This window comes from Schistocerca serialis, chromosome 9 (assembly GCF_023864345.2).
Source record: "Schistocerca serialis cubense isolate TAMUIC-IGC-003099 chromosome 9, iqSchSeri2.2, whole genome shotgun sequence".
NCBI lineage: Eukaryota > Metazoa > Arthropoda > Insecta > Orthoptera > Acrididae > Schistocerca > Schistocerca serialis.
Window position 1 is genome coordinate 351,852,605 of NC_064646.1, and position 12,481 is coordinate 351,865,085.

General features: G+C 42.6%; 1 protein-coding gene across 2 annotated transcripts in view; it reads left to right on the plus strand.

Moving 5' to 3' along the window:
* The window catches only part of LOC126418977 (probable G-protein coupled receptor Mth-like 1), a 382,615-nt gene that overhangs the window by 475 nt on the left and 369,659 nt on the right, over positions 1-12,481 (plus strand). The window lies entirely within an intron of this gene.

Below are 12,481 nucleotides of genomic sequence, written 5' to 3' on the forward strand. Positions count from 1 at the left end.
CTTCAGCTACCGTGCCGGTATAATAGAGTGAGAAGAATGGTAGGACTGGAATTTTTGTGTCATCTCGCCCGGTGGTAATATACAGGGTGTGCAGAATCGTGAGGCGCATATTCTCTTGTGTTTCGGCAGAGACCTGCAATTTCGTTTTTGCAGTGTATAGCTGGAGACAGCCCAAAGCAAAACTGTACATCACATTTTTCAAACGATGCCCAGCGTCAACGGGGTTTGTTTTCTATTACGAACAAAATTATTTTAAAAGCATAATTTCATGTGCCTATTCGAAAGAGCGGTCCCAAATTAGTGCAATGTGATATACGTTTTAAGCATATGTCCTAACAGTGACAGTAAAATACGAAGAATAGCCGGTACTACAACAGCGACAGCACCGGCATGCAGCAGCGCTGCTCATTCGCTACTGGAAAGCTGGTTATTCTTCGTATTTCACAGTCCCTGTTAACACATGTCCATAAGAGGAATAAATCACACTAATTTGAAGCCGCTCCATCGAATAGGCACGTAAAATTTCGCTTTAAAACCTTTGTTTGTTAATGAGAAACAAACCGACGCTTTCCGCTGAGGCGGGGCTTCGTTTGAAAGATGCGATGTACAGTATTTGTTTGGACCAACCCCAGCTACACATTTAGAAAACGAAATTGCAGATATCTGCCGAAACACCAGCGAGAACGCGCCTGACGATTCATAGGAGGGACACACTCAATGTATATATATCGATAATCGCCAAGATCGGCAAAATTAGAAAATAAAAACTCTATCTTTAAAAACCTGTTCCTCTTTCGTACATTTAAATTTACATGACTACTGTGCAGTTTACAGTCAAGTGCTTGGGAGAGGATCCATCGAACCACCTTCAAACTGTTTCTCTACCGTCCCACTCTCGTACAGCGTGCAGAAAAAACGAACACTTAAATCTTTCCCTCCCTTATGAGCTCTGATTTCTGTTCTTTTATTACGATGATCATTTTGTAGGAGGGCGTCAACAAAACATTTTTGTACTCGGAGGTGAAACTCGGCGATTGAAATTTCATGAAAAGATCTCGCCTCAACGGAAAACGCCTTTGTCTTAAAGTTTACCACCCCACTCTCGTATGACATTAGTGATACTCTCTCCACTATTTCCCAATAATACGAAATGAGCTGCCCTTCTTTGGAGTTTTTCGATTTCCTCGGTCAATCCTATATGGTAAAGATCCCATACCGCGCAGCAATAGTGCAAAAGAGGACAGATAAGCGTAGTGTAGGCATATTTTTTTCGCTTTCCCCACAAAATTTTCTTTGTGATCGGTCCAGCTTACGCTGTACATTATTATTATCCATATGTATGTGGTTGAACTGATAGCCCTTAGGTTTGGGTAATTTGACGTGTAACCGAAATTTAACGAGTATCTTTTAGAATTTATGTGGATGAATTCACCCGTTTCAATATTTACAATCAGTTTCCACTTTTCGCGCCATTCAGAATCTTATCTAAATCAATTTGTAATTATTATTTGTTTTCTGATGACTTTAATCGTTGGTAAAGGACAGCATCGTCTCCAAAAAATCTAAGACGGCCGTTCGTATTGACTCCTAAACTGTTTATAGAGATTAGTGACAGCAGATGGCCTACACACTTTATTGGGGCATCGTAACTTCCCATGATCTCTTGCGACAGGTGTTAACAACTTAGACATCGAAGTTAGAGCTTGGATGATCCCTTGTAAAGTTTTACCCCAAAATTTACTCACCCCGTCACACGGATCTGTTGTTGTTCTAGCGGCGACACGTTTTACTGTATCGGAGTCCTTTGTGTCAGCAAGGCTGCGAACTTCTGAGAGTCTATCTTCCGTCTGTAACGCGTCTATATAGTCGCGAGTGAAATCTTTTCGTGCTTCGGATAGCTATCGAACTTTGCTTTTTCGATGCGTATTAATGATGTTGAAGGTTTTCATGCTTAATCGTGTCGCCCATTCGTGCTACATGTTAATAAAATTTCAGACGTCTGTCGCGTGCAACGAAACTAAATCGTTCTGCCAGAAAATACAACTTCTCAAAGCTTTTACGCGCTCAAATACCGTCTTGGAGGTTGGATCTGAATATTTTCTGCAATATTCGTCGTTCCATTTTCTTGTTGGCTTTGATATTCGTGGTTAATGATGATGTCTTAACTGCGAAGAGTGTTTCTGATAGAACGACTATCTGTTAGTGGCGTAGTTTGCATTTTATGGAAAGGGATTTCTTGTTGTGAGTATTACAAGCGATAGTGTATGCTTTATGCATTTCCGATAAGTTCACCTATGTGCTTGAAGTGTTGAACATGGGTGACGTTACCATATTTCGCAGTGACGCATTCGAGATCTGCGTGTTTGGAGTCCATGTAATGTCTTCTCATAAGAGACTTGAAGCCACTTTTAACAGCGAATTTACTTATGTGCTGTATTGGGTGTTACAAAAAGGTACGGCCAAACTTTCAGAAAACATTCCTCACACACAAAGAAAGAAAATATGTTATGTGGACATGTGTCCGGAAACGCTTACTTTCCATGTTAGAGATCATTTGATTTCTTCTCTTCAATCACATTTATCATGGAATGGAAACACACAGCAACAGAACGTACCAGAATGACTTCAAACACTTTGTTACAGGAAATGTTCAAAATGTCCTCCGTTAGCGAGGATACATGCATCCACCCTCCGTCGCTTGGAATCCCTGATGCGCTGATGCAGCCCTGGAGAATGGTGTATTGTATCACAGCCGTCCACAATACGAGCACGAAGAGTCTCTACATTTGGTACCGGGGTTGCGTAGACAAGAGCTTTCAAATGCCCCCATAAATGAAAGTCGAGAGGGTTGAGGTCAGGAGAGCGTGGAGGCCATGTCCGCCTCTACCAATCCATCGGTCACCGAATCTGTTGTTGAGAAGCGTACGAACACTTCGACTGAAATGTGCAGGAGCTCCATCGTGCATGAACCACATGTTGTGTCGTACTTGTAAAGGCACATGTTCTAGCAGCACAGGTAGAGTATCCCGTATGAAATCATGATAACGTGCTCCATTGAGCGTGGGTGGAAGAACATGGGGCCCGATCAAGACATCACCAACAATTCCTGCCCAAACCTTCACAGAAAATCTGTGTTGATGACGTGATTGCACAATTTCGTGCGGATTCTCGTCAGTCCACACATGTTGATTGTGAAAATTTACAATTTGATCACGTTGGAGTACATACTGACGAAACCAAAATGAGCTCTAACATGGAAATTAAGCGTTTCCGGACACATGTCCACATAACATCTTTTCTTTATTTGTGTGTGAGGAATGTTTACTGGAAGTTTGGCCGTACCTTTTTGTAACACCCTGTATAATTATATCTTATATTTATTTGTTTATTGTTGTATTTATTGAACCTGTTGCCTTAATATTTAAAACGTGTTGCATTCGATATTATGTATTTGGAAATTTTTATCATGAAAGTGATTTCATTATTCCAATTAATTATTTATACAGGAAAATAGGTAATAACAAAACATAATTTGTAATCAAAAACTAAAAACCATATTTGATAATACAAAATGAACTGCCCTTTGAAAAGAACGCAAAAGAAGCGGCAGCTAATCTATAGATTCCAGCCACCGGCACACTTGTTATGTGCGTAAAAATTTCAGAGACACTCGCTTGCGAACAGGGACCAAATCCCGGAGACAATAGCAGTGACTATATTTGTTGTTGTTAGACTACAACAACATTTTCTGCCACCGGAAGATTCCGCCAAATCGGTGCAATCTGAATGGTAAAGCAAATTACGGTTCAAAATTCAACATACTTAAATACTAGCACCTACAACCTCCCAGTCAATACTATGTACCCATAACAAAAAACGTTTTCTTACTCCATTTGAGAAAATAAAACAACTACTCATTTTTGTTTCAAATGCTGTACCACAAAACGTGTATATTGTTTTCACCCATCTTCAGTTAGCACAGTTCTTATTAATCACTATTATTTTTATATGGGTTGCATTTTGAATGTTGCAGCTGCCATTATTCTGTATACTGTAGCTCATTGTTTCGTTATTTTGTACGTAACTCAGGCAGGGTCATATGATCGTCGCATCGCTGATACCACACTCTAACAGTGTACCGGTGTTTATAAAAATTAATGTGATATGCATATAACATCACAAGGCGCCAAAGAATTCATAACAGAGGCGGCTGCTCCATTCAAAATACAATCGACATATTCGTGATTATACAGCTATTTTACGACGCATGAAGTGTTAACCCGAAACATATAATAACCTACGAGGGTTGGAGAAAAATATGAAAAAACCGCAAGAAATGCATGCCTGAACACAAACGCAGGTGCTAGTCAAGGCTGAATGTTGCGCGCTGTAATGTTCGACCGCGAATGACCCATGTGCAGCGCCCTCAATATGTTGCACGTGTCAGTCTTAGTAACAACAGCGTTCTCTGTAGTTGTGAGTACATTATGTCGGAGATGTGAATTCGAACACGTGCAAACAGGTGGTGCTCATATGTGGGTGCTAAGGCAGCTGAAGTGCTTTGTGTTTCAAGAGGCACAATATCGAAGATTTATGCGGCACACAGAGAAAGCGGGAAAACATCTACATCTACATATATACTCCGCTAGCCACTCTGTGGCGGAGGGCGCAATTCGCACCAAAGTTATATCCCCCCCCCCCCCCCCTCTGTTCCACTCGCTAATCGCCCGAGGGAAAAACGACAGAACACCTCAGTACGAGTTCTTATTTCCCTTATCTTTGAATCATGATAATTGCGCGATTTGAAAGTTGGATGCTCTTCATCCTCGGTGAAGATCGGATTTCGGAATTTAGTGAGCAGCCCCTTCTGTTTAGCGCACCGTGTATCTGCAAGTGTGTCCCACTTCAAACTTTCTATGAGATTGTAACGGTCTCGCGATGGCTAAATGTCGCTAAATGTCGCTCTTCTTTGGACCTTCTCAATCTCTTCAATCAGACCCAACTGGTAAGGGTCCCATACAGACGAACAATACTCCAAGACTGGACGAACTAACGTACTGTAAGCTATTTCCTTTGTTGAAGGACTGCATCGCTTCAGGATTCTACCAATAAACCGCAATCTAGAGTTCGCATTACCCATTACTTGTGTAATCTGATCATTCCATTTGAGCTTATTTCGAATAGTCACACCCAGATACTTGACGGACGTTACCGCTTCCAAAAACTGGGCATTTATTTTGTACTCTTACGTTACTGGGGATTTTCGCCTTCTTATACGCAGTAGGTTACACTTGCTAATATTGAGAGATAACTGCCAGTCATTACACCACGCATTTATTTTCTGCAAATCCTCTTTGATTTGTGTGATACTACTTTCCTGTAGACTACAGCATCATCGGCAAACAGTCTAAGGCCACTGTTAATACCATCAATAGCATCATCCGCTAAGTTTCAAGGCGGACGAAAATGTGTTTTGAACAATCGTGACAGACGGTCATTGAAGAGGGCTGTGACGCAAATGAAGATGACGACAGCTGCAAAAGTCGCTACTGAACTGAATGTTGCACCCTCGGACCCTATCAACACCAAAACAACGTTAAGGCAGCCCTATAAGCAAGGAATTGCAGGGTTAGCTGGAATTCTGAAACCTCACTTCATTGATACAAATGCCGAAACCATAAAATCTGGTCTTTGGAGCAATGGAAGAATGTCATTTGCTCCGGTGAGTCTTGTATCATAATACTTTCAGCTTCTGATCTTTATGTCGAAAAGTGAAACACGGTGGAAGTTTAGTGATGATTTGGGCAGCCATATCGTGATATTCCGTGGACCCCATAGTTACTTTGCAAGGTCATATTACCATCAAGGATTATGTGACAATTTTGGGTTATCAGGTCCATCGCATGGTACAATATTTATTCCACAATGGTGACGCTGTGTTCCGAGGCGATCAGGACCACTAGTTGTCCATTCCGAGACGACTGAAAGCTGTTTCGGATGCTAACGGCGGTTTTTGGCTTGGTTCAAATGGCTCTGAGCACTATGGGACTTAACTTCGAAGGTCATCAGTCTCCTAGAACATAGAACTACTTAAACCTAACTAAGCTAAGGACATCACACACATCCATGCCCGAGGCAGGATTCGAACCTGCGACTGTAGGGGTCGCGCGGTTCCAGACTGTAGCGCCTAGAACCGCTCGGTCATCCCGGCCGGCTTGACGGCGGTTTTTATACACCGTATTAATAGTGGTAATGTGTCGTGTTTTTGGTGGTTCCATGTGTAAATTCAATGGAAAAGCGACTAGTTGCTGCATTTTCTTAGTTAATTTAACCTACAGCCACGGAGTTCAATACTAGAGTCACAGATGGATTGAGGTGTTGTCTTAGTTCTTCGTTGTCTCTGTGAGACAGAATAATGAAGTAGGTGTATTCGTGACTCAGCTATAGAATGGTAGAGATTGTATTTCACAACGTTTGTAAATAATCGACGTACATAATTACGTATGACTTCCAGGAGACATTAACTGCAGTAAACATGTAGAAAACAACGAAGAAGAATTCGAATTTTTATTATGTTTATTTTGATCTATGGAAGGAGGATTCCGCCTTAGCGTGAGGACAGTAGAAGCGTAGCATATTTTGAGTGCCATAACCAGTTTCAAATTTCATGTCAGAGCCCGTTGCCCAGCACGTTAAATACCTGAATGTGCCACTGTTTCCATCCAGGTCATGTTGCCGGCTTCCCATGGGGTGGTATTTATATCCACAGTGATTAAGCGCGTGAATACTTAGGGGACTTCTTTTATTCTTCCACCTTTCAAGCTACTAGTGGTCTTACACTGTCGCCATGCAAATGTTTACAACACTATAATCCCAAAATATGTTTCGTAAAATTACTACTAGCACTAGCAAAGCACTAGCAAAGAGCAACGACGCAAAAATGCAGTCAAGCAACGTTTCAGCATGCAACTGGTGAAAGTCTTCTGTCATTGACGTCATGAAAGCGGAAAGTAAAATACATTGCCGAAGCTATTACGCGCTTATCTTTTTGCAGAGATGCGGGATAAGCCGGCAAAACACGACGTGGAAGCAAAAAATCTGACGATGGGCGGTTAGCTCTAAACCTGTTCACAAAATAAACGAAATAATGAAATGATTACCTGCTAGTCACTTACTACACTTACGTGATAAATTTTCGGTCAGTGTTTGGTGAAGACTAACTACTTATTTACGAAAGTCAAGGAACTCTAAATTTGTCTTTCCCTATTTGATTAACATTGCAATTTACTGCACTTGTACAGTCACGGAGATTCCCGTAACGTTTGAGCATTGGTAGATCAATCCTCGTCCTTTCGTTATGCTCAATTAAAGAGGGCGTTTGAACATGGCAGCTTCTTCTGACGCCTTCATTTTCTTCGTCTCTTCACAAAATCTCTCTATGAATTCGCTGTGTTCCACTGTCCACTTCTTTTCTTTTTAATGGGAATGTGTGATTTGCAACTAGAATTCCAAAGACTTTGCGTTCTCTGATAGTATCTTCTGTGGCATTCATTTCTTGTTAGTCCTGCTTAATTTCTGCTAACCAAGTAATTTTTACCTTTTTTGAATTCAATATATCAAGCAGTTATTTTTGTTAATCTAGTGTTGTCCATTCTGTGGGAGAGGCCAAAGAACTTCAAGCGTCTTCTACGTATCAGTGAACTTGTCTAGTGCTGTGTGTAGGTCCTCAGTTTTTCCTTTAATACTTGTGCTGTTTATATTAGTGGGACCTTAGGTTTTTCTTAGACTTTTTCATTCTTATTTCGCAATTTCATCAATTTTTAGATGGCCTCCTAGAAATGTAGTTTCTCATGGATGTGGAGCTTGAGGCAAGACAACTGAGCTGGAATGTAGAAGTTTCACATTACGGGACATCACTCGTATATTGTAGTGATTCCATGTTATTCTGTACGCTTTCTGGAGACTGATGGCTGTTACCCTGTCGTAGCGTGGGGGGGAGGGGGGAGGGGGGAGGGGGGGAGGGGGAGGGGGGAGGGGGGAGGAGGGGTGGGGGACTCCCACGCGGCGCGTGCCAGGTAGCTGATAGGGGGGTCTCCGCCTGCTCGCCGGCAGACTTGGGCGAAATAAAATAGCTCTCGCGGACCACACACAACTTACAAGGGGACCATGAGACCTGTTAATCACGTATTTTCTTGAGTCATGGGTAAGTTGTAGACAGAGCTGCCTTCAGTATCTGGTTAACGGCTTTTCATGCGACGGCCCTCAGTTTCCAAGAAAATCCATGTTGAAATTTTATTGTTGTCTGCTATAGCGTAGAGCAGTGGCTAAGATTTACGGCTACCAAGCTGGCGACACGCTTTCAACCCTGATTATGGACATTTTTCTTTCCTTTTTTTTCAATTTCATTGTACATAATTTCATTAATTAGTATATGTCATTCAAAATTATTCACAAATAGTCATTTTCGGGTGGTAATTTCATTACTATATCAAGCATTGCAACGAATGTTCTTGAGATTACAGAACCGTCTTGCTCGGTATCGTTTGCTGGATGGTATTTGTCGTAGAAACAAGTGAACCAAAAATTCATAAAGCAACATGCAGGTTTAAAGAAAGCTATTGCCTAGCACGCACACCGATTTTTCAGAAGCGATAACGGAAAACACACTTAAATTCAAAAAGATCGTTGTTTCTTCGATCTACTTCGATGCGAACTACGCGTGTTTGATCATACCTGTGAAAGCAGGTGCACAAAATTAATGTAGAACTGAAGAATGTATTTTTATAGAATTTTCCCTCCAAAATATTTCTCTGTTACTCTTCAGAAAGTTTGAATTTTTTCGTAAAAATGTTGACCAGCCTGTAAAAATAAACATCATTCCGGTGGCAAAGTGGAGTAACTTGTGTGGGATAATTCTTTCATCTGCAAGGATTTGACCATGAGATGTCTGATCAGTCTGCCCTCCCCACGTATATAAAATGTAAAGAAATTATTCTTGACCCACGTAAGGAAGAGTGACAGATTTTAAAATCTCTTCGTACAGCACTTTCGTGAACTTTCCCAATTTCATTCTGGTCACAGTCACATATTTTAATTTATGATTCAACTCTTCTTTGAACAATCTGACCAAATTTCAGGGATGGCTCTTCCGTACATAGGAAAATGTAAGGGAATATCTTTCATGGCGCAATTATAGTATACTGTGCTTGAAGCAATGAGTAATCTTGTTCAGGTCTTTTTTCTGCACAAAGACGGTTTCGCTCCCTGTTCCTCAAGGGATCTGTTATTCGCCGCGCGGGGTAGCCTAGCGGCCTTAGGCGCCTTGCCACGGTTCGCGCTGCTCACCCCATCGAGTTCTCCCTCGTGCATGCATGTTAGTATAAGTTAGATTAAGTACTGTGTAAGCCTAGGGACCGATGATCTCGCCGGCCGAAGTGGCCGTGCGGTTAAAGGCGCTGCAGTCTGGAACCGCAAGACCGCTACGGTCGCAGGTTCGAATCCTGCCTCGGGCATGGATGTTTGTGATGTCCTTAGGTTAGTTAGGTTTAACTAGTTCTAAGTTCTAGGGGACTAATGATCTCAGCAGTTGAGTCCCATAGCGCTCAGAGCCATTTGAACCATTTGAACCGATGATCACAGCAGTTTGGTCCCATAGGAACTCACCACAAATTTCCAATGTGTTACACCTCAGCTGGTAGTGTGAGGCGGGTTGATCGGAATTGATTGCATAATCGAGGTCAAAATCAGGGATGAGTACTTCCATTTGCTTCTGGAACCATTCCGCAGCTGCATATACAGGGTGTTTCAAAAATGACCAGTATATTTGAAACGGCAATAAAAACTAAACGAGCAGCGATAGAAATACACCGTTTGTTGCAATATGCTTGGGACAACAGTACATTTTCAGGCAGACAAACTTTCGAAATTACAGTAGTTACAATTTTCAACAACAGATGGCGCTGCGGTCTGGGAAACTCTATAGTACGATATTTTCCACATATCCACCATGCGTAGCAATAATATGGCGTAGTCTCTGAATGAAATTACCCGAAACCTTTGACAACGTGTCTGGCGGAATGGCTTCACATGCAGATGAGATGTACTGCTTCAGCTGTTCGATTGTTTCTGGATTCTGGCGGTACACCTGGTCTTTCAAGTGTCCCCACAGAAAGAAGTCACAGGGGTTCATGTCTGGCGAATAGGGAGGCCAATCCACGCCGCCTCCTGTATGTTTCGGATAGCCCAAAGCAATCACACGATCATCGAAATATTCATTCAGGAAATTAAAGACGTCGGCCGTGCGATGTGGCCGGGCACCATCTTGCATAAACCACGAGGTGTTCGCAGTGTCGTCTAAGGCAGTTTGTACCGCCACAAATTCACGAAGAATGTCCAGATAGCGTGATGCAGTAATCGTTTCGGATCTGAAAAATGGGCCAATGATTCCTTTGGAAGAAATGGCGGCCAAGACCAGTACGTTTTGAGGACGCAGGGACGATGGGACTGCAACATGGGGCTTTTCGGTTCCCCATATGCGCCAGTTCTGTTTATTGACGAAGCCGTCCAGGTAAAAATAAGCTTCGTCAGTAAACCAAATGCTGCCCACATGCATATCGCCGTCATCAATCCTGTGCACTATATCGTTAGCGAATGTCTCTCGTGCAGCAATGGTAGCGGCGCTGAGGGGTTGCCGCGTTTGAATTTTGTATGGATAGAGGTGTAAACTCTGGCGCATGAGACGATACGTGGACGTTGGCGTCATTTGGACCGCAGCTGCAACACGGCGAACGGAAACCCGAGGCCGCTGTTGGATCACCTGCTGCACCAGCTGCGCGTTGCCCTCTGTGGTTGCCGTACGCGGTCGCCCTACCTTTCCAGCACGTTCATCCGTCACGTTCCCAGTCCGTTGAAATTTTTCAAACAGATCCTTTATTGTATCGCTTTTCGGTCCTTTGGTTACATTAACCCTCCGTTGAAAACTTCGTCTTGTTGCAACAACACTGTGTTGTAGGCGGTGGAATTCCAACACCAGAAAAATCCTCTGTTCTAAGGAATAAACCATGTTGTCTACAGCACACTTGCACGTTGTGAAAAGCACACGCTTACAGCAGAAAGACGACGTACACAATGGCGCACCCACAGACTGCGTTGTCTTCTATATCTTTCACATCACTTGCAGCGCCATCTGTTGTTGAAAATTGTAACTACTGTAATTTCGAAAGTTTGTCTGCCTGAAAATGTACTGTTGTCCCAAGCATATTGCAACAAACGGTGTATTTCTATCGCTGCTCGTTTAGTTTTTATTGCCGTTTCAAATATACCGGTCATTTTTGAAACACCCTGTAGTATTCAATGATATTCTGTACTAACAAATGAAAATAAAATACCCCGTCACAATTAAAATCTGTACCGCAAGCGTAATAGCCGTTATCTTAGGCGTTGCGATCCGATCCCTTTCTCGAAATATGGATAGCGTTGTGGGTAGCAGACACGCATAAAACTTGTAACACGACCGGGGGTACAAATGGCGGGGGACCCTTAAACTGTTTCTTCACTTCTGGACCGTGCGCCCTGTCCACACCACGTATCTGATAATCCTGCGGCTGTCGTACTGTTCTGCTCTACACTGCTGCTGGCTTTCCTGAAATTATCTATCGATTATGCAAGCGGGTTTAGGGGAGCCACTCAACGTTGAAACACAACACTGTCCTACGTCTGGTATGAACATCCATATTCTGAGACGATAAGAAATCAAAGGTTGCACTGTTTACACTCCAAGTCGTAAGTTTTGATACCAACTTGTAGATGATTATCTGTCCACAATATCACTTGGATGACCGTACGCGTAACCGACACGACGCGAGTGATTGTTGATTATGCGGAAGCCGAAGGATCCAACGAAAGTTCTTAACGCTCGTCACACATACGGATATCTGGCGCCAATCCTCCTTGACACTAGTGATAATATAACACGGCTCGTAAAGGTAATTTACAGGTCACAGTTCTCAATTATACGAGCGTGCGCGTAACCGTGATTAATAGCCCTGATGGTCCCCTTGTTTGCCGGAGAACGCCTGGAGGCACCTCTCCATCTCAGCAATCTTTTCCTAAAGATCGCTCCCACGCACAGTTTCAACTTGTGAAATTGGCACGATGGAACGAGCACTACAAATGTCCCGGGCGCATTTCCGGTTGTTTCCGATCATCGGATTCTGGCGGATCGGGAACATCACGCAGAGAAGAATCGAAGCGTTTCAAAACCTCTTCGTCTCAAGAAATATAACCTTTTAGGCACTCCTAATACAAATGACAACCATTTCGACTCAGAAATCCTTAGGGTATTTGAAGGCAAACCAACCATAAAAAGGAAAGGCAAGTTATCAATTCTTGTGACTGCCTGTGCACTAAGGAAAACGATTTTATATTCAGTTATCAACTTTACATCCTCAAGTGAAAAAATCTCAGTCCTTACAGTGGAATC